General features: G+C 45.1%; 1 long non-coding RNA gene across 13 annotated transcripts in view; it reads left to right on the top strand.

Moving 5' to 3' along the window:
• The window catches only part of LOC102157493 (uncharacterized), a 978,951-nt gene that overhangs the window by 887,382 nt on the left and 68,843 nt on the right, over positions 1–22,726 (top strand). For 8 of the 13 annotated variants that reach the window (XR_014840338.1, XR_014840337.1, XR_014840341.1 and 5 more), the window contains exons 1-2: positions 4,517–4,702; positions 5,458–5,574. This is a non-coding gene — a long non-coding RNA (uncharacterized LOC102157493). Of the gene's footprint in view, positions 1–4,516; positions 4,703–4,905; positions 5,097–5,457; positions 5,575–22,726 lie in introns of those variants that run through there. The other 5 variants (XR_014840336.1, XR_014840342.1, XR_014840343.1 and 2 more) reach the window with 2 other exon arrangements.

Genomic DNA, 22,726 nt, shown 5'->3' with positions numbered 1-22,726 from the left:
AGGATCCAGTGTTGCCACAAGCTGCAGTGTAGGTCACAGATGTGGCTTGGATCCAGTGTTGCCCATGGCTGTGGCATGGTCCCTAGCCCAGGAACTTGCATATATGCTGCAGGTGCGGCTCCCAAAAGAAAAACAAACAAACAAAAGTATGTTTTCTCTCCCTCTCGTTCCCTGGTCGTCTCTCTGTTGGTATCTCTCCTCTCTAAACTTACTGTTCGTTTCTGTGGTTTGTTTGCCCATCAGACACATTACTCCCAGCATCCTTTTCTAACGACAGTTTCTGCCCCATTGGCAACTACAAATGCCATGGCAGGTACCTGGGTCTTGTCTTTAGTGTCACAAGAGGAGACAAACGCAGAGTGCCTGGCACAGAATTCGGGGGGAGAGACTGAAAGGATAAATATCTTCCACAACAAAATTCTTTTCACCATGTGGGTCACTTTTCCACAGTGTGGTTAAAAATCACACCCTTCTGTGTGGGGTGGATAAGAGCTGACACTGCGAGCCCCCTTGCCAAGGGCCAAGCGCTGTTCTAAGGAATGGGTCGTCTCATTGTATAGCTCCCAGGTGGTAGGTCCTCTTAGAACAGGCACATCACAGAAAGGAAAAGCCAAGGATGCAGCCTGAGCATCCTTCTCCCCGTACCATGAGCAGGTGGCGGAGACATTCAAAACCACATTGTCCGGGAGAGCTGGGGCCCGAGCAACCTGGGGAAGGAAGTTGCAGGCTGTCCCCTTAAGCCTTGCTCTTTTCTTGTGAACAATGCCCTCCTGAATTAAACCCTTGGTAGGCCTCCCTCAGCTTTCCAGGGAGAAGAATTCCTCCTCCTCCACCCTGCAGAGGGAAGAAGGTAATGCCCTGTGTCCAATTTTCTCTTCATTGCTATTTTTATTATGGAAACACAAATGTTCAGTGATAGCAAAATGAAAACAGGGAAAGTTAATTTTGTCATCCTTATCTAATAAAATTCTTAATGGGTTTTTCACCCATTATCATAAATACGTTTATTGTTTCTAAATTTTTTTCTCAACTTCACAGTAGTGTATCATGCTTCCACAAAAAAAAAAAAAAAAAAAAAAGAACAAAAAGTTTTAAAAGAGACGTGTTCCTTCAGTGTTTGGATCTCTTAAGTGTCATTTGCTATTTGAGATTTAGTTCTCCTTCCTCAGTTTAGATCAGGAATAAGGGTTCTCAAGGTAGATTTTGCATTTTTAGTGCCAATTTTATGTAGGGAAGATTTGGTGGTATTTTGTTTGTTTTGCTGTGTACTGTGTGATCGCGGACCAGTCTTGACTTCTGTGGGCTCTATTTCCTCATCATTCAATTATATCCTAGATCCTTTTCTCTCCCTTACTCCCCCATCCTCATCCAATAAGAATACGTGTGGCTAATTTAACTGAAGTGTTAGTAGTATTTTTGGTTTCAAATCTCAGAGTTTTCTTTTTTCTTTTTACTAATGATGTTTTTTTTTCATTATAGCTGATTTGCAGGGTTCTTTCAATTTTCTACTACACAGCGAAGTGACCCAGTCACACATACATGTATACATTTTTCCCCCATTATCATGCTATATCACAAGTGACCAGACATAGTTCCCAGTGCTACACAGCAGGATCTCATTGCTAATCCATCCCAAAAGCAATAGTCTGCATCTATTAACCCTAAATTCCCAATCCATCCCACTCGCTCCCCCTTCCCCTTGGCAACCACAAGTCTATTCTCCAAGTCCACGGTTTTCTTTTCTGTGGAAAGGTTCATTTGTGGCATATATTAGATTCCATATATAAGTGAAGTCATATGGTATTTGTCTTTCTCTTTCTGACTTCACTTAGTATGAGAGTCTCTAATTCCATCCATGTTGCTGCAAATGGCATTATTTTGTTCTTTTTTATGACTGAGTAGTATTCCATTATGTATGTATACCACATCTTCTTAATCCATTCATCTGTCGATGGACATTTAGGTTGTTTCCATGTCTTGGCAATTGTGAATAGTGTTGCAATGAACATGTGGATTCATGTGTCTTTTTCAAGGAAAGTTTTGTCCAGATATATGCCCTAGAGTGGGATTGCTGGGTCATATGGTAGTTCTATGTATAGTTTTCTAAGATACCTCCATACTATTTTCCATAGCGGTTGTACCAATTTACATTCCCACCAACAATGCAGGAGGGGTCCCTTTTCTCCACACCCTCTCCAGCATTTGTTGTTTGTGGACTTATTATGGCCATTCTGACTGGTGTGAGGTGGTACCTCATAGTAGTTTTGATTTGCGTTTCTCTAATAATCAGGGATGTTGAGCATTTTTTCATGTGCTTGTTGGCCACCTGTATATCTTCTTTGGAGAAATGTCCATTCAGGTTTTTTGCCCATTTTTCAAAATGGCTTTTTTGCTGTTGAGTTGTATAAGTCGTTTGTGTATTTTAGAGATTAAGCCCTTGTCAGTTGCATCATTTGAAACTATCTTCTCCCACTCTGTAAGTTGTCTTTTTGGTTTCTTATATAAGTTTCCTTTGCTGTGCAGAAGCTTGTCAGTTTCGTTAGGTCCCATTGGTTTATTTTTGCTTTTATTTCTGTTGTTCTGGGAGACTGACCTGAGAAAACATTGGTAAGGTTGATGTCAGAGAATGTTTTACCTATGTTCTCTTCTAGGAGTTTGATGGAGTCTTGTCTTCCATTTAAGTCTTTCATCCATTTTTTTTTTTTTTTTGGGCATGGTGTGAGGGTGTGTTCCAGTTTCATTGATTTGCATGTGGCTGGCCAGGTTTCCCAGCATCACATGCTGAAAAGACTGTCTTTTTCCCACTTTATGTTCTTGCCTCCTTTGTCAAAGATTAATTGACCGTAGGTGCCTGGATGTATTTCTGGGTTCTCTATTCTGTTCCATTGGTCTGTCTGTCTGTTTTGGTACCAGTACCACACTGTCTTGATGACCGTGGCTTTGTAATATTGGCTGAGGTCTGGGAGAGTGATGCCTCCTGCTTGGTTTTTGTTCCTCAGGATTGCTTTGGCGATTCTGGGTCTTTTATGGTTCCATATAAATCTTTGGATTGTTTGTTCTAGTTCTATGAAAAATGTCATGGGTAATTTGATAGGGATTGCATGGAATCTATAGATTGCTTTGGGTAGTATGGCCAAAATTACAATACTAATTTTTCCAACCCAGGAACATGGACTATCTTGACAAGGTGCCCAGAGCATTTGGCAGTGGCAGCAGCAGTGTGTGTGAGTTCCCAGGGGAGTGAGAGCAGCAACAGGTAATGTTTGATTGCAATGCACTCCTCTGAGGTAATTGGAGCCACAAGTGTTGCCTGTTCAGAGACCCCTGTGGTAGCAGACCAGGGCCACCTCTAGAGTCAGTGATAACTACAGTGGTTTGCCCCCATTACCTGCAGATCACGCAAGAAGCACCCTGTCTCACTTAGCCCACACAGGAGGTGCTACACAGGCTGCTCCTAGTTGCAGGATCCTGGGAAGTGACAGAGATCAAGTGGGTGGGCACTGCCCAGAGCGTTCAGCAGTGGCAGCACCTGGGCGGGTGTTCGTCCAGGGGTGTGAGAGCAAGAACAGGTGGTGTTAGATCACAATGCCCTCCTCTGTGGTGCCCTTGAGGTAATGGGACCCGTAGGTGGTGACTGTTCATGGACCCCTAGTGTTGGTGAGCCACGTCCACCTCTGGAGTCAGTGATAACGGAGGTGATTTACTCCCTCCACCTGTAGACCATCCTGCTTATTAGCCCCCAGAGGAGGTGCTGCACCAGCTGCTCCTCGTTGCAGGTTCCTGGGAAGGGACAGTGATCAAGCGTCTGGGCACTGCCCAGAGCATTTAGCAGTGGCAGCAGCTGGGCGGGTTGCTCCCAGGGGAGCGAGAGCAACAACTGGTGGTGTTCCCTCACGTCGCTGTGTCCTTTGTGGTGCCCTCTGAGGTGGTTGGGGCTGCAGGTGATTCTTGTTCAGGGATCCCCAGTGGCGGTGGGCCACACCCACCTCTGTAGTCAGTGATAACTGTAGTGGTTTGCCCCTGCCACCTGCAGACCATGTAGGAAGCACCCTGTCCCACTTAGCTCACACAGGAGCTGCTGCACCAACTGCTCCTAGTTGTAGGGTCTTGGGAAGGGACAGTGATGAAGCATCTGGGAGCCACCTAGAGTGTTTGGCAGTGGCAGCTGCAGGGCAGGTGTGTTCCCAGGAGTGTGAGAGCAACAACATGTGGGGCTTGGTTGCAGTGCCCTCTTTTTTATTTTTTGCCAACCCCTGCAGTGACTGGGGCCATCGGTGGAGCCCACTCACAGGCCCCCAGGGATGGCAAGCCACACCTCCAGGAAGACCACCGCAGTCTGTCCCTGCCGCCTGTAGATCACCTAAGAGGGACCAGGTCACTCTTTAGCCCTCTGCTGCCCCCAGCCCACCTAAGAAGTGCCCAGTCCCCTGCAGCTGGAGCAAAAGGCTTCCCGCCACCCGTGGCCTGCGTCAGAGCCGCCCCGCCCTCTGAGAGGCCTTGCGCCGCGTGGGCGTGCGCATGCGCAGGCAGATTCCTGTGGCGTCCGCCCCTCCTCCTCTCGCGTCTCCAACCGGGGCACCTTGCTTCTCCTGCGGGGGCCCAGACTTTCTCCCGGGTCCCCCCGCTGTTGCGCTTTTCTCAGTGACATTGAGGTTCCTCCCTCTCGACTGATCTCCGCGATGGTTAGGCGGCTTCCCAGGAGGTGGGTTCCTTTTCTCCTTCACAGCTGCCTCTCGGGAATGCTAGGCCCGGCCTGATTCCTTTTCTCTCTCTCTCTCTCTTTTTTCTTTTGTTCTACCCAGTTATGTCAGGAGTTTCTTGCCCGCTTTGGATGTTTACGTTCTTCTGCCAGCATTCAGTAGATGATTTGTGCAAGTCGTTTTACAGGGAGATGTGTTTTTTCAGGGAACGCGAGCGGGGCCTCTTCCTCCTCCGCCATCTTGATCTGCCTCCCCGAGTTTTCGATTCTGGATGAACTTACTCTGTATGTGCGAATGAGGGTGGAGACTTGTGTATAGAAGAAGGTATCTTATAGAACAGTGGTTCTCAAGGTGGACCAGAGGTATCAACATTATCACTTGGAAGCATGCTAGAAGGTAATTTTTTTTTTTTTTTTTAATGGCCATCCCAGGCTAGGAGTGGAGTCAGAGCTGCAGCTGCCGGCCTGCACCACACACAGCTCCAGCAGCTCTGGATCCAAGCAGTGTCTGTGACCTACACCACAGCTCACAGCAATGCGGGATCCTTTAACCCACTGAGCGAGGCCAGGGATTGAACCCACACCCTCATGGATACTACTCAGACTCATTACCGCTGAGTCACAGCAGGAACTCCTAGCATGTAAATTCTTAGATCCTACTGGATCAGAAATGCTGCTACCTACCTCCCACCATTACATAGATATAGATATATTTTCAGTAGCCAAGATATGAAAGCACATTAAATTTCTGTTGACAGATGAATGGACAATGAAAATATGGCATATAATCCACTGGAACATTATTCAGCCTTTAAAAAGAAGGATGTTCTATCACATTCAAGAACACGGATGGAACTTGAAGCCATGAAAGTGAGGTAAGCCAGTCACTGCATGAGGTATTCAAAGCAGTCAAGCCATTGCTTAATGGGTATAGTTTCCACTCTGCAAGATGAAAAAGTTGTATAGATCTGATGACAAAACTGTGCTGATAGTTAACCATACTTGATGGTACACTCAAAGGCGTGGTCCGAAGTGTTTGATCTCATGGTCCATGCAGGTTTGTTTGTTTGTTTGTTTTTTTCTTTTACCACCATTTTTAATGGAGAAGTGGAAGAGAATTAGTAATGCAATTTTCAGCAGAGCAGTTACTTCTGAGGAGTGAGGTAGGACTTGCAATCAAGCTGGGCAGAGAACCGAAGTTGTCTTGCCGTCTAAACAGGGAGGTGGAACACGGAGGTTCCGTTTATTTGTATTATTTGCACTTCACCCATGTTCCAGCCACTCGTTTGCATATAGGACATATTTCACTAAAAAACACATTTAAGATTTCAATGATATATGATATACAAAGAATTCAGTAGAGTCTCTAGAATGCACTAAGCTATATGGTAGGCATTCAACAACCACTTGCTATTAATTTTTATTTCTTTGTATTTCTATATATGATACATAGAGTTTACACATAGCTTATACTATATGGTAATAGATATGTCATATAAACTAATATATATTATATGTTATACGTATATATTATGCATAATATAGTATAAACCACGTGTAGGTATATAATATGTGCGTATGTTTAAATATGTATATATCTCAAGTAACATATATAAAGTAGGTTCCTACTGTATAGGACTCTTTTTAATTTATAGAACTTTATATCCTGCCTTTGTTTACTTCACAATCAAGAGCACGTGAAAAGGAAAATTAAATATTCTTACAAAACATGATGTTGAATGGCCACAGAGTGCTCACTTCTGCAGATGTGGGGCACGCAGTAATTGCCCCTTGTTGGATGTGTCCTTCACCAAAACCACTGCAATGCACTGCAATTATCTGACTATTATTAGACCATGACAGCCTCAAGGGGAGAGACCGTGGGTCCAAGCCCCAGGGCACAGCCAGAAGCTCGTGATGTGCAGGCCGTGGGCACAAACAACTGCCTTCTGCTCCCCTGCACCCACCAGACACAGACTTCAGAGTTTCATTTCTTTGAAGAATTGGAATAGGGCGTCTTTCCCACATTGGGGCTGGGTTTTTCCCTCTGACAGTTGGACCACAATGGAAAGAATGCTAAGGTATTTTGAGACCAGAAATAGAAAAAGAACAGTAATTGCCTACTCTGGCAGCTTACACGCAGAATCAAAAGACCCAGTTGTGCAGGTTTCTTGGAACAAATAACGTTTGCCTTCAGTAACTGTCTAAACGCTCAATACCTTTCTGCAAAGGTTATTATTACTCTTGTGTATTTATCTAAGACTCAGAATTAGTAGGAGGCTTTTTTATATCTACCAATTAATAGAGGGATGATATCATGGGTTTTGTCTACCTTTTAAAAATAACATAAGCTGAAAGTAACTCTCCCATTTCGGAAGAAATTCTGGTCTGCTTCCCAGATGGTTAGATAATAAACTCTAGCTTATGGGGCGCATGATTTAGCCACTTGGTGGATTTTCTAAATTGCATTTTTAAGGCTGTCTGTTGGAGGGACTATTTGGGTTTAATTGACCAATTATGATAAAATTTATAGAATGTTCTAGCTGGGAAGAGCCCTTGTTTGACACAAGGGGTTGGAAGCCAGGGACACACAGCCAGCTTGTCAGAGTGGGTGGATTGGGAGGGAAGCTGAACTTTTGGCTTAGGACTTCTGTGACTAGTATTGGTGCCCAGCTAGTCATGGTTAAGGAGCCACGATAGTCACCCCCAGGTCTTAGAGGCAGGCCACTGTCATACTGAGACTCTTTCATTGCAAGTGACACATAATCACCTAAAGAAAGAAAAGGGGCTGCAGTTGTGAGAATACCACAGCCGTTCTCCCCAGCGCCACCCCCTCTTCCTTTCTGTGCCCAGTTGTCCCCACTGGCAGCCCTGCTGAGGTCTCTTCTTATAGCCGCTGCTGTGGCCACCACATAAATGGTAGCCTGATGGGCACAGCCCCGAGGCAGCCCAATCCTGAGACCAGGGAAGGGCTCTTGCCGAAGCCCATAGCCCTACAGTATCTTTCATTGGATCCCTTCTGAGCTTGGGTGCAGGTTGACTCTAAGAGAACTGATATGGGTATCACTATGTCCTCCATGCGTCATAGACATGCAGGTGTCCCCCCAGTACCGCAGAATGTGACCTGATTTGGAAATAAGGTCTTGACGGAAGCTGTGAAGTTTAAACGAGGTCATTGGTGTGGATTGTAATCCAGTATGACTGGTGTCCTTACAAAAGGGGGAAATTTGGACACAGAGAAAGGCACACGTAAGTGGAGATGATGTGAAGACAGAGAGGGTGTCTTCCATAAGCTAGGGAACTTGTGAGGCTGCAGAAGCAGGGAGAGAGTCCAGGACCAGCTCTCCCTCCCAGCCCTCAGAAGGAACCAATCCTGCCGACACCTTGATTTTAGGCTTCCAGCCTCCAGGACTCTAAGGCCATAAATATCTGTTGTTTGAGCCACTATGTGGTACTTCGTTATGGCATTCCCCGCCCCTCAGGGGACTGATTACAGAGCATCCTTCTACCCCACTGCTTCCCACTGTCAAACTTGTCCTACCGACAGTCCTTTTTGACCCCTCCTTCACACTTCAGAGTGTTTACAGAAAGACTCTATTTGGCCTGGTTCTTTTTCTCAGATCAGATGAGACAGTAACTTGGCTACTCTTAAGTTAGGGCCTCACGCATGGTTCTATTAGCTGTGATCCAAAACAGATTGTGTCTCTGCAGCTGAGGGCAAGTTTGGGGCAATGCCTATGACTCTGGAAGAGGGTGTCGTCTTTAAGCAGTAGATTGACACATCTTGTACCATTGCAAGGAAAACCACACAGGAAGGGATGTGTCAGTGATTTGCAAAGCCACACCAGAGGGCAGAGAACATCCAAACCAAAAGAGTAAGAAAAAGCGCAGAAATTAAATATGAGGGCAGAACAACAACAACAACAAAAATGTTGTCTAACCAATGACAGTAAAACATTTGATGAAAAAATAGATTTCTACAGAGGGAAGGTATCAAGAAAAGTCTAGTAAAACAAGAGCAATGAGCAAAATGTGACAAAGCGTATTCAGTTATGTTTAAAGAAGAGAGGCAATGAATAGTCCCATCACACATGAAAGGAAGCCAAGAACAAGTCATCCATGGGTTGTGTGTAGGATTCTTCAAAGCTGCCTCCCAGTGACTCTGGTTCTGATTTTATACTTGCCAAGCAGCCTCCTGGTTAGTAAACAAACCAACCTATCAGCTTATGGGAAGAGGATGCCCTAGAAAATGGACATGAAAATTCTGGACATTCCCTTGCCAGGAAACAGACTGTAATTCAGACTTATACATCAGTCTCTTGTGAGTTTAGTCCACATGAATCACATATCCTGAGACTTACATATCCCACCATGACCTGAAACAACTAGGCAGCAGAACCAAAGCTAAGAACTAGACTCTAAACAACAGTAACCCCAGCAAACACTATTGTAGGTCAGACCCTTCTGATTATGTTCTGACACTCATGTCCCCATCTTGTAGGGCTGCCCGGAATCTAAGAGAATATTAGAACTGGAAGCAGACCCATTTAGGAGAAAGAGAAGTATACTTGGGACTCAGGCAGATATGGCTGAAGTTTTTTTTGCTTTTGTTTTTGTCTTTTTAATAGCTAGTTTACAGTGTTCTATCAATTTTCTAGTATATGGCATGGTGACCCAGTTACGCATGCATGTACAGATTCTTTTTTCTCACATTATCATGCTCTGTCATAGGTGACTAGGTATAGTTCCCAGTGCTACGCAGCAGGATCTCATTGCTTATCCATTCCAAAGGCAATAGTCTGCACCTGTTAACCCCAAGTTCCCAGTCCATCCCACTCCCTCCCCCTCCTCCTTGGAAACCACAAATCTCTTCTCCAAGTCCATGATTTTCTTTTCTGTGGAAAGGTTCATTTGTGCTATATATTAGATTCCATGTATAAGGGATATCATATGGTATTTGTCTTTCTCTTTCTGACTACTTCACTTAGTATGACCCTAGTTCCGTCCATGTTGCTGCAAATGGCATTATGTCATTCTTTTTTATGACTGAGTAGTATTCCATTGTGTGTATATACCAAATATATGCCTAATCCAATCATCTGTCAATGGCCATGTCTTGGCTAATGTGATACAATGAACATGTGGATTCATGTGTCTTTTTCAAGGAAAGTTTTGTCCAGATAGATGTGCAAGAGTGGAATTGCTGGGTCTACATATAGTTTTCTAAGGTACTTCCATACTGTTTTCTTTTTCTTTTCTTTCTTTCTTTCTTTTTTTTTTTTGGCTTTTCAGGGCCGCACCTGCGCCACATGGAGGTTCCCAGGCTAGGGGTCCAATCGGAGCTGTAGCCGCTGGCCTAGGCCACAGCCACAGCAACGCTGCATCCACATCCATGACCTACACCAAAGCTCGCGGCAATGTGGGATCCTTAACCCCACTGAGTGAGGCCAGGGATCAAACCCGCCACCACATGGTTCCTAGTTGGATTCGTTTCCACTGTGCCATGACAGGAACTCCATCCATACTGTTTTCCATAGCGGTTGTACCAATTTGCATTCCCATGAACAGTGCAGGAGGGGTCTCTTTTCTCCACACCCCCTCCAGCATTTGTTGTTTGTGGACTTACTATGGCCATTCTGACTGGTGTGAAGGGGTACCTCATAGTAGTTTTGATTTGCGTTTCTCTAATAATCAGGGATGTTGAGCATTTTTTCATGTGCTTGTTGGCCACCTGTGTATCTTCTTTGGAGAAATGTCCATTCAGGTCTTTTGCCCATTTTTCAAAATGGCTTTTTTGCTGTTGAGTTGTATAAGTTGTCTGCGTATTTTAGAGATTAAGCCCTTGTCAGTTGCATCATTTGAAACTATTTTCTCCCACTCTGTAAGTTGTCTTTTTGGTTTCTTTATGGTTTCCTTTGCTGTGCAGAAGCTTGTCAGTTTCGTTAGGTCCCATTGGTTTATTTTTGCTTTTATTTCTGTTGTTCTGGGAGACTGACCTGAGAAAACATTGGTAAGGTTGATGTCAGAGAATGTTTTACGTATGTTCTCTTCTAGGAGTTTGATGGTGTCTTGTCTTCCATTTAAGTCTTTCATCCATTTTGAGGTTTTTTTTTTTTTTGTGCATGGTGTGAGGGTGTGTTCCAGTTTCATTGATTTGCATGTGGCCGGCCGGTTTACCCAGCATCACATGCTGAAAAGACTGTCTTTTTCCCACTTTATGTTCTTGCCTCCTTTGTCAAAGATTAATTGACCGTAGGTGCCTGGGTGTATTTCTGGGTCTATTCTGTTCCATTGGTCTGTCTGTCTGTTTTGGTACCAGTACCACACTGTCTTGATGACCGTGGCTTTGTAATATTGGCTGAGGTCTGGGAGAGTGATGCCTCCTGCTTGGTTTTTGTTCCTCAGGATTGCTTTGGCGATTCTGGGTCTTTTATGGTTCCATATAAATCTTTGGATTGTTTGTTCTAGTTCCATGAAAAATGTCATGAGTAACTTGATAGGGATTGCATGGAATTTATAGATTGCTTTGGGTAGTATGGCCATTTTTACAATATTAATTTCTTCAACTCTGGAGCATGGAACAGCTTTCCATTTCTTTACATCTTCTTTAATTTCCTTGATTAATGTTTTATAGTTCTCAGCATATAAATCTTTCACCTCCTTGGTCAGGTGTATTCCCAGATATTTGATTTGGGTGCAATTTTAAAAGGTATCGTATTTTTGTATTCCTATTCTAACATATTGTTATTACGCAGAAATGCAACTGATTTCTGAATGTTAACCTTATATCCTGCTACTTTGCTGAATTTGTTGATCAGATCAAGTAGTGTTTGGGTTGAGTCCTTAGGGTTTTCTATATATTAGTATCATGTCATCTGCATATAGTGACAGTTTTACCCCTTCTCCTCCAATTTGGGTACTTTTTATTTCTTTTGTTTGTCTGATTGCTGTGACTAGGACTTCCAGTACTATCTTGAATAACAGTGGTGAGAGTGGGCATCCTGGTCTTGTTCCAGATTTTAGTGGGAAGGCTTTCAGCTTTTCTCCATTGAATATTATATGGCTATTGGTTTGTCATAAATGGCTTTTACTATGTTAAGGTATGTTCCCTCTGTAGCCACTTTGGTAAGAGTTTTTATCAAGAATGGATGTTGGACTTTGTCAAATGCTTTTTCTGCATCTATTGAGATGATCATGTGGTTTTTGAGTTTTCTTTTGTCAATGTGTATGATGTTGATTGATTTGCATATGTCAAACCATCCTTGTGAATCTGGGATGTAACCCACCTGGTCATGGTGTGTGATCTTTCTTACATGTTGTTGGATTTGGTTGGCTAAAATTTTGTTGAGAATTTTTGCTTCGTATTCATCAAAGATATTGGCTTATAGTTTTCTTTTTTGGTGGTCTTTGTCTAGTTTTGGAATTAGGGTGATGGTGGTGTCATCAAATGTCTTTGGGAGTGTTCCTTCTTCTTCAACATTTTGAAATAGTTTAAGGAGGATGCGTATAAATTCCTCTTTGTATGTTTGGTAGAATTTGCCTGTGAAGCGGTCTAGTCCTGGACTTTTATTTGTAGGGAGTGTTTTTATGACATATTCAATTTTATTTCTAGTGGTTGGTCTGTTCATTTGATCTATTTCTTCTTCTCTTTTTTTTTTTTTTTTTTGTCTTTTTGTCTTTTGTTGTTGTTGCTCTCTCTTGGGCCGCTTCCACGGCATATGGAGGTTCCCAGGCTAGGGGTCGAATTGGAGCTGTAGCCACCGGCCTACGCCAGAGCCACAGCAACGCGGGATCCGAGCCGCGTCTGCAACCTACACCACAGCTCACGGCAACGCCGGATCGTTAACCCACTGAGCAAGGCCAGGGATTGAACCTGCAACCTCATGGTTCCTAGTCGGATTCGTTAACCACTGCGCCACGACGGGAACTCCTGATCTATTTCGTCTTGATTCAGTTTTGGCAGGCTGAGAGTCTCTAGAATGTTGTCCATTTCTTCTAGGTTGTCAAATTTGTTGGCATAGAATTGTTCCTAGTATTCTTTCATGGTTTTTTGTATTTCTGTATTTTCCATTGTGACTTCTCCTTTTTCATTTCTTATTTTGTTTATTTGGGTTTTTTCTCTCTTCTTGGTGAGTCTGGCCAGAGGTTTGTCAATTTTGTTTATCTTTTCAAAGAACCAGCTCTTGGTTTTATTGATTTTTTTTTCTATTGTTTTTTGAATCTCTATTTTATTGATTTCCTCTCTGATCTTTATGATTTCCTTCTTTCTGCTGACTTGAGATTTTGTTTGTTCTTCTTTTTCTAATTCACTTAGGTGGTGGGTTGTTGTTGATTTGAGATTTTTCTTCTTTATTGAGGAAAGCCTGTATGGCTATGAACTTCCCTCTAAGCACTGCTTTTGTGGCATCCCATAAATTTTGAGTGGTTGTGTCTTCATTATCATTTGTCTTGAGGTATTTTTTAATTTCCTTCTTGATCTCTTCATTGATGCATTGGTTATTTAGTAGCATGTTGTTTAGTCTCCGTTTAGTCAGTTCTCATTTCTTTTCCTGTGGTTGATTTCTAGTTTCATGCCATTGTGGTCAGAGAAGATACCTTGAGAATGTTCCATGTGCACTTGAGAAGAATGTATATTCTGATTTTTTGGGATATAATATCCTAAAAATGTCGATTAAGTCTAACTTTTCTATTGTGTCCTTTAGGATCTCTGTTGTCTTACTGATTTTCTCTCTGTAGGATCTGTCCATTGATGTGAGTGGGGTGTTAAAGTCTCCTACTATGATTGTATTCCCATCCATTTCTCCTTTTATGTCTGTTAGTATTTGTTGGAGGTATCTGGGTGCTCCTATATTAGGGGCACATATATTGACGATTGTAATATCTTCTTCTTGACTGTATCATTTAACCATTAAATAGTGTCCTTCTTTGTCTTTCTTTATGGCCTAATTTTAAAGTCTATTTTGTCTGATATGAGTATTGCAATTCCTGCTTTCCTGTCTTGTCCATTGGCGTTAAGTATCTTTTCCCAGCCTCACTTTCAATCTATATGTGTCCTTTGCCCTAAGGTGAGTCCTATAGACAGGAGATTGAAGGTTTTTGCTTTTTTATCCAATCTGCCACTCTGTGTCTTTTGATTGGAGCATTCAGTCCATTGACATTTAAGGTAATTATTGATAGATATGTATTTATTGCCATTTTAAACTTTGTTTTCCAGTTGATTCTGTGTTTCTCTTTTCTTCCTTTCTTTTTTTGGTTGGATGATTTCCATTTATTTTACGATTGAGTACTTTTCAGTTTTCGTGAATGTAATGTTTGGTTTTGATTTGTGGTTGCCCTGTTTTTTAAGTATGTTAACCCCTTCCTATATCTGCTAGCTTTAGCCTGATAGTCATATAGGCTCAAACACATCATTAAAATTAAAAAAAAAGATCTATATTTTCTTACTTTCCTTCCCCACATTGTATGATTTTGAAGTCTTTTTTTTTTAAACATCTTCATGTTTAGATCTCTATGCTGGCTTATTTAAGGGACTGCTTTCCAATTGTGGTTTCCTCCATCCTATTTCTTCTTACTTTTTTTTTTAAATTTATAGCAGCCCTTTCAGTATTTCTTTTATAATGGGTTTACTATTGTTATACTCTTTTAGATTTTGTTTGTTGGAGAAATTCTTTATTTCCCCTTCTAGTTTAGGTGATATTCTTGCTGGACAGAATATTCTAGGTTGCACATTTTTTCCTTTCAGCTCTTTAAATATATCTTGCCACTCCCTTCTGGCCTGTAGTGTTTCTGTAGAGAAATCAGCTGATAGCCTTATGGGGGTTCCCTTATAATTAACGCTTTGCTTTTCTCTTGCTGCCTTTAAAATCCTGTCTTTGTCTTTAACTTTTACCATTTTTATTATAATATGTCTTTTTGTGGTGCTATTTTGGTTCAACTTGTTTGGGGCTCTCCCTTCTTCCTGTATCTTGTCTTTTTTTTTTTGTCTTTTCTAGGGCTGCACCCATGGCATATGGAGGTTCCCAGGCTAGGGGTCTAATCGGAGCTGTAGCCGGCCTACACCAGAGCCACACTAACACGGGATCCGAGTAGCATCTGCAACCTACACCACAGCTGACAGCAACGCCAGATCCTTAACCCACTGAGCAAGGCCAGAGATCGAAGCTACAACCTCATCATTCCTAGTCGGATCTGTTAAACACTGAGCCGTGACGGGAACCCCTTCTTCCTATATCTTGATATCAGTTTCCTTTATATTTGGAATGTTTTTAGACATAATTTCTTCAAATATATTTTCAATCCTCTTTTCTTTGTATTCTCTTTCTGGAATTCCTATCATGCATAGATTGGCCCGCATTATATCATCCCATAGATCTCATATTGCTTTCATGTTTTTTCATTTGGTTTTCTGTCTGCTGTCCTGATTGGGTGATTTCCATTACTCCATCTTCCAAGTCACTGATTCGTTCCTCTGCAGTATTCATTCTGCTCTTTAGTAGCTTTAGCTTAGTTTGCATCTCTGCAAATGAATTTTCTAATTTTTCTTGGCTCCTCCTATATTTTCTAGTTCCTTCCTAAAGGAATCTGAGACCAAAAAAAAAAAAAGAAAATACCATGAGGTTGTGGGTTCTATCCCTGACTTTGTTCAGTGGGTTAAGGATCTGGCGTTGCCATGAGCTGTGGTATAGGTCACAGATATGGCTCGGACCTGGCATTGCTGTGGCTCTGGCAAAGGCCAGTAGCAACAGCTCTGATTAGACCCCTAGCCTGGGAACCTCCATGTGCTGTGGGTGTGGCCCTAAAAGGACAAAAGACAAAAAAAAAAGAAAAAAGAAATCTGCATTACTGTTCATATCCTCTCTTAATTCCTTGATATTCAGCCTTAATTCCTTCAGTGTTTTCACTGTCTCCCTTTTGAACTCAATGTCTGTCAGACTGCAGAGGTCTGTTTCATTGTGACTGCTTTAGGTGAATTCTCCTGTTCCTTTAACTGGGATTGGTTTCTGAGCTTCTTCGTCTTGCTTATGTTTTTTTCTGTGAGTTTAGGGAGGCCAAACTATAGTCTTGTAAGGCTACTTCTATGCAAGAGCACCCCTTTGTAATTTTTTGGGGGGGGCAGTTGCTATTTATTTTTGCTGTGGGAATTTGAATATTTGCTGTCTCTTTCTTTGGTGTGAGCAGGCTGTTATCCCCAGGATGCTCAGTGTGTCTTCACGGAGAAGGAGGCAGTGGGTAGGGCCAGCAGTCAGTGCCTGGTCGTTGGGCTCTCAACAGCAGCAAGAACCTGCAGGAAGGTGGTACAGGCTACTCCTAGTTTCAGGGCCCTGGGAAGTGGTCATGAGCTCTGGGCAGATCTACAAGGTGCCCAGAGCATTTGGCAGCAGCAGGATGCTTGAGACCCCAGGAGAATGAGAGCAGCAACAGCTAGTGTTCGATTGCACTGCCCTCCTCTGAGGCAGTTGGAACCACAGGTGGTGCCTGTGGAGGGTCGCCTAGTGGTAGCGGGCCACGCCTACCTCTGGAGTCCGTCGTAACTGCAGTGGTTTGCCCCCGCCACCTGTAGACCATGTATGAAGCACCCCGTTTTACTTAGCCCACATTGGAGGTGCTGCACAGGCTGCTCCAAGTTGTAGGATCTTGAAAAGTGACAGAGATCGGGCATGTGGGTACTGCCCAGAGCATTCAGCCGTGGCAGCAGCAGGGTCATTGTGTTCCCAAGGGTGTGAGAGCGCCAACAGATGGTGTTCAGTCACAACACCCTCCTCTGTGGTGCCCTTAAGGTGACTGGGGCTGCAAGTGGTGCCTGTTCATGGACCCCTAGTGGTGGCGAGCCACTCCCACCTCTGGAGCCAGACATAACTACAGTGGTTTGCTCCTGCCTCCTGTAGACCATGCAAGAAGCACCTCATCCTGCTTAGCCCCCAGAGGAGGTGCTGCACCAGCTGCTCCTCGTTGCAGGTTCCTGGGAAGGGACAGTGATCAAGCGTCTGGGCATTGCCCAGAGCATTTAGCAGTGGCAGTAGCTGGGCGGGTTGCTCCCAGGGGAGCGAGAGCAACAACAGGTGGTGTTCCGTCGCTGTGTCCTCCTTTGTGGTGCCTTCGGAGGTGGTTGGGGCCGCAGGTGGTTCTTGTTCAGGGATCCCCAGTGGCGGTGGGCCACACCCACCTCTAGAGTCAGATAATCCCGCCACTTGCAGACCATGCAAGAAGCACCCTATCCCACTTAGCCCAGGCAGGAGGTGCTGTACCAGCTGCTCCTAGTTGTAGGGCCTTGGGAAGGGACAGTGACCAAGTGTGTGGGCATCGCCCAGAGCGTTTGGCAGTGGCAGCTGCAGGGTAGGTGTGTTCCCAGGGGAGTGAGAACAACAGCATACGGTGCTTGGTTGCAGTGCCTCTTTTTTTTTTTTTTTTTTTTTTTTTTTTGCCAACCCCTGAAGTGACTGGAGGTGCAGATGGACCCACCCATAGGCCCCCAGTGGTGGCAGGCCATGCCTCCCTCTGGCCTCTGAGAGGACTGCCATGGTCTGTCCCTGCCGCCTGTGGATCATGCAAGAGGCACCACATCGCACTTAGCTCCCTGATGCCCTTGGTGCCTGGCCACCGGCAGTGTGCACGAGAAGTGCCCAGTCTCCTCTAAATAAGCAAGATGCTTCTTGCCATCTGCAGCCTGTGCCAGAGCCACTGCGCCCTCGGGCATGCACACCCTCGGTGCTGGGAGTTTCCTATGGCACCCGCCCCTCCCCCTCTTCCCCCCAGGACCCCTTCCCTCGCTGCGGGCCTGGACCTTCTCCTGGGGTCCCTCTGCCGTGGCATACTGTTCCCCTGCCCGTGGTGCACTGCTCCTTAGCCCATCAGGCTGTCCCCTCACAGCCAGCCCCAGGACTGACCTCCGTCCACAGCCTGAGTCTCAGCGCCCAGCCCCCGCCCGAGCATCTCAGGCTGTGTGTCCGGGTCAGTGGTTCAGATGGTCTGTGCGGCTCTCACTCTACTCTGCCCTCCTCTGTCCAGCTGCTGCGCTTTTCTCTGCGATTTTGAGGTCCGTCTGTCTCGGCTGATCTCCCCGATGGTTAGGTGGCTTCCCAGGAGGTGGGTTCCTTTTCTCCTTCACAGCTGCCTCTCGGGAATGCCAGTCCTGTCCTGATTCCTTTTCTCTCTCTCTCTCTCTCTATCTCTCTTTTTGTTCTCTCCAGTTATGTCAAGAGTTTCTTGCCCTTTTTGGAGGTTTAAGTTCTTCTGCCAGCATTCAGTAGATGTTCTGTGCAAGTTGTTTTACATGGAAATGTGTTTTTTTTAATGTGTTTGTGGGAGAAGGTGAGTGCGGCCTCTTGCTCCTCCGTCATCTTGCTCCACCTCCCAGCTTAAGTCTGTCTTGCCACTTACTTCACGTGTAATTCTGAGCAAGTTGCTTAAGCTCTGGGGCCTCCATTGCCGCAACTTTATTTTTTATTCTTTTATTTTATCTTTTTAATTGTTTTGCTTGTTAGGGCCGCACCCGCGGCATATGGAAGTTCTCAGGCTGGGGTCATATCAGAGCTGCAGCTGCTGGCCTACACCACAGCCACAGCAATGCGGGATCCAAGCTGCATCTGCCACCTACACCACAGCTCACGGCAACACCAGATCCTTAACCCACTGAGCAAGGCCAGGGATCAAGCCCATGTCCTCATGGATACTAGTCGGGTTTGTAACCGATGAGCCACAACAGGAACTCTCATTGTCTCAACTTTAAAATGGGAGTGTGAAGAGCTACATCACAGGGTCAGGAGGAAGAAGGCATCGTGCACAGAGCACAGCAGAGACTGTGCGAGTAACAGATGACAGCGTCCAGCCCAGCTTGTGGACAGTCCTGGGACAGGAGGAATTTACTGCGTACTCTCCTCAGTTAGCTCCTGTCACCGGTAGCTGATGGTTGTTCAGGGAATGAGAATTAATTTTTACATTAGCCCAAGCAAAACATAATTAGGAAGTCAAATCTGTTGCTGTAGCAGCCATGACAGTAAAAAAAAAAAAAAAAAATAGGAATGTGCCTCCTAGATAATGGTGTATTTAGCAGCCCGGAATGGCCATGGGTCACGTCCCTCACACAGACGGCTAAATTGATGGGGATCTCATGGCACAAAGCAAAAAGCCCTGGACTTGGAATTTTAAAACCTTCCTTTTGTCCCACCTCTGTCGTCTTGTGGGAAACTTTGGGTATATCATCTCTTTCTGTGTGCTTCTGTCTCCTCATGTCAGTGTGGCTGCTCCATCTGCAGATGTGCTTTTCCTAGGAGTCAGGAAAGCTGAATGTCAACCGCTCCAGGGAAGCCTTCCAGGATGCTCTGATCATGAGCTTCACAGCATGACTTACATTTATGGCTAAATAGGCACTTGAGAAACTTTTTGCTTCCCGTGTCTCAACCCTACAAGACGGGTACATAGTAGATGCTCAGAAGTAAACAAATGACTGCATGGATAGCTGGATGGAGGGAGGGACAGACATCTCACTGTCTGGGCAGTCCCCACCCTAACTCTGCCTTTTTTTTTTTTTTTTTTTTTGGCTGCACCAAAAGCATGCAGAAGTTCAGAGGTCAGGGATCAAATTGGAGCCACACTATGCCCTGAGCCACTGCAGTGACAGTGCCATGCCAGCTCTTTAACCTATTAAGCCACCAGGGAGCTCTTCTAACTCTGCTTTTTTAAAGACAAGGTTTTACTCGGAAGTATCATGCCCTTGACAGTGAATGAACGGGAGATACAGAAGCCACAATACTATCCAAGGAAATGTCCCAGGACCCTTCTTCCCTCCTTGTCAGTTCTTTTCTGCTCCCTTCCTTTCACCAGTTGATTTCCTCATGGCAGGCTCTCAGAGAGTCCATCGCAGACGGGCAGATAGTCCCCTGCCCACCGTGACTGATGTCCCTATGCTGTCGCTGTTTCCTTTTAACCCCAGCAGTGCAGAAGGAATTGGACCAGGACCTCCTCCCTCTGCCAAGACCCATATCTGAGATATTGGCTCTTTCAGACTCAACTCCTAGCCTCTAGCCATTTGACCAGTACCCCAAACTACCTTCCCAGGCCCCAGTCCCCACCTCTGAGCGCACACAGCACAGACTCGGCACCTTCCTGCTTGTCTGCAGGTCCAGCTTGAAGTGTGTGACATCACGGACGGCCCCTGACGTTTTCACAGAGGCAGGAGCACTTGCCTGGCATATAACAGGCATTTGGTTCTTCCTTATTGAATGAATGAATGCATGAATGCATGCATGCCTTCAGGTGAAGAAGGGGGATGGAGCGATAGTTATTTTAGCTGGGGAGACGATGGCCAGCAGAGCCTGCTGTCCCCAAGTGCTTTCAATATCTAGAGGACTGAAGATAATTAAATGGAAACCATCTATTCGACTGTTCACCATGACAACTGCCCTTGATTGATGAGCCCTGAGGAATAGCCTGGAAAGATTTCAATCTATCTAAGAGGATCACTACCAACCAGGGATTTTTCTGGGCTGATTTTTCTAAGATCTGCAGATAATGTTGTCACTAAGTTTGACGGAATGACAATTTTCAATTCATCCCGCTAGTACTTCAGAGTTTTATCTGGCAGCCCGCACGCTGGCTAAATGGCATTTTAGTGTGAATGCAAAGGCATGGCAATCCTGTGTATCTCCTCATCTGCCTTAAGGCCATCTCTTTAAAGGAACAAAGAATAAGAAAGCCTCCACTCCCCCATGATAATATTTGTGATTGAGAATGGATTAATGGCACAGAGGAGTTATGAAAAATCCAGTAACACCTTTGAAGAACAGGCATCTTAGGAAACATTTGTTGCATGCCATCCACATACTGTATTTTATTCAGTTGGTGTACTGGCCGTGCTTGGTCACAAGATGGATAAAGACAGAAGGACTTCATGTCCTAACTCTGAGCATATAGCTTAACCTCTGAGCACATCTCCATGGGCCGGGGTCTCTGGGAATTGTTGCTCTTCTTCATCTTTCTCAAGTTCAGGGTTCAAACCCTGGAAGTCCCTCTTGGATGCAGCTCCAGGAACCAGCCCACAGTTTATTTCCTGAGGATGCCTGACTTTTAAGCAGAGCCAGGCACTTGTAATCGAGCCATTTGTATTTACTCTCCTACAGTCCTAGAACATTCAGGGCAAATGGAGAGAGCCCAGGGTCTTAAGAATCCTACCAGTAAGAGCCTCCATCTCTGGGTGGTGAAGTATGCCTGTGCCCACGTGGAAAATGAGGACCTCGGGGTACACCAGACTTTTCACCAGGACCCAGCATCTTGACACGTCTGCCTTGACATCCCCGCCCTCTATCCTGACCCCAGCCCCCAGTGCCATCCCAGGGGCCTCACTCTTCCAGGGCTGGCATTTCCCAGATAATCTCAAGAGTAATTTCATTGTACTAGTCCATATGCCAGATGATGTCAAGTCCAAACTCCAAACTGCATGTGTGGTTAAACTCTTCTCAGCCCCGGTGCACTTGCCTCAGGATGAAAAAGCAGGAGAAGCCAAGACAGGGTGGCAGCAGGGGAATTCCTCTCCATTCCCATCAAGTGCCACTGTCCTTCTGCCCAGACACCAGGAGAGAGATAGGCAGGACCCATTAGGCTGCTGTACTGCCTGTTGGTCTCCTCTGCTCAGAAGGAGATGGTTACTGCATCCCTCAGCGCCCTGGCTGGCCACCCTCCTGATGCCACTCCCTCCGTAGTGTCACACCCCCTGTAGCAGCACTCCCCTTTCTCCAGCTTCTTTCTGCTGAGATTCTGCCTCCCAGGGGCTCCCACTGTTCCAGGGAAAACATACATCTTTGCCCTGAATCAGAGCAGGTGTGTCTGCCCCACCCCGTATGATCACTTCCATTTACTGCCTGCCAACTGAGAAACTGCACTCCAGCACACCGAGAATGCTTCTCCCTAAGCCTCTCTCCATAAACACCCCACCCTTCCCCGTGGAACTGGGGGCAGGATCCACAGGCAGCAACCTCTCCCAGGTCCCCCCATGAGATCCCCATGAGTGCCCTGGGCTAAGAGACCAAGGAACTTGTTTTCGGCCACCTCTGGAATTCTACATCATTCCCAAATGGTCCAGAACCTCACTGGGAATATAAAGTGTTGGTTGCCTCTTGTTTCATTTTCTGCCTTTTCGGGCTTTAGCCAAAACTTAGGCACAAAACAGTCCCATTTTAAAATCCTGTGACACACAGAAACAATAATTTACAAAAGTACTTATGAAAATTACAAATGTGCACTAATTTACACAAATATAAAAAAGCCCTGAAGCACTTTTCTACTAAACTACTGACACTGAACACAGCAATTCCCATGATCTGTGATCCGGGGTGTATACCCCAAAGAAACACATATCCCCCCAAAACACCCAAAAGAAGTTTACCCTGGCAAGATTCATTGTAGTTCTCAAACTGGAATCTACTTCAAAGAGCAAAAACAGGTGTTCCTGTCATGATGCAGTGGAAATGAATCTGATTAGGAACCATGAGATTTCCGGTTTGATCCTTGGTCTCGCTTGGTGGGTTAAGGATCCAGCGTTGCCAAGAGTTGTGTAGGTCGCAGATGTGGCTCAGACCTGGTGTGGCTGTGGCTGTGGCATAGGCCAGCAGCTGTAGCTCCTGGCCTGGGAACCTCCATACGCCACAGCTGCAGCCCCCCAAAAAAAGACCAAAAAAAAAAAAAAGAGCAAGAACAATGGTAGAAGACAAAACATACAGTGGTTTACTTGTCCATGGGAGTACCATGAGGCAAAGAAGACAGATAAACCACAGCCACACACAAAATGATTGGTGCTGACAAGTGCAATGCAGGGCAAAAAGAAGGCTAAGTGTCCATTGACAGGTGCATGGGTTAAGAAATGTACAATAAAAAAAAAAGGAGTTCCCAGTGTGCTCAGTGGTTAACGAATCCGACTAGGAACCATGAGGTTGGGGGTTCGGTCCCTGGCCTCACTCAGTGGGTTAAGGATCTGGCGTTGCTGTGAGCTATGGTGTAGGTTGCAGACTTGGCTTGGATCCTGCGTTGCTGTGGTTC

Source organism: Sus scrofa, chromosome 3 (assembly GCF_054392235.1).
Source record: "Sus scrofa isolate SSC_HxYL_T2T_F1_AM1 chromosome 3, Sscrofa_HxYL_maternal_Yorkshire_Landrace_v2.0, whole genome shotgun sequence".
Lineage (NCBI taxonomy): Eukaryota > Metazoa > Chordata > Mammalia > Artiodactyla > Suidae > Sus > Sus scrofa.
This window is presented reverse-complemented; position numbering and strand designations above follow the sequence as displayed.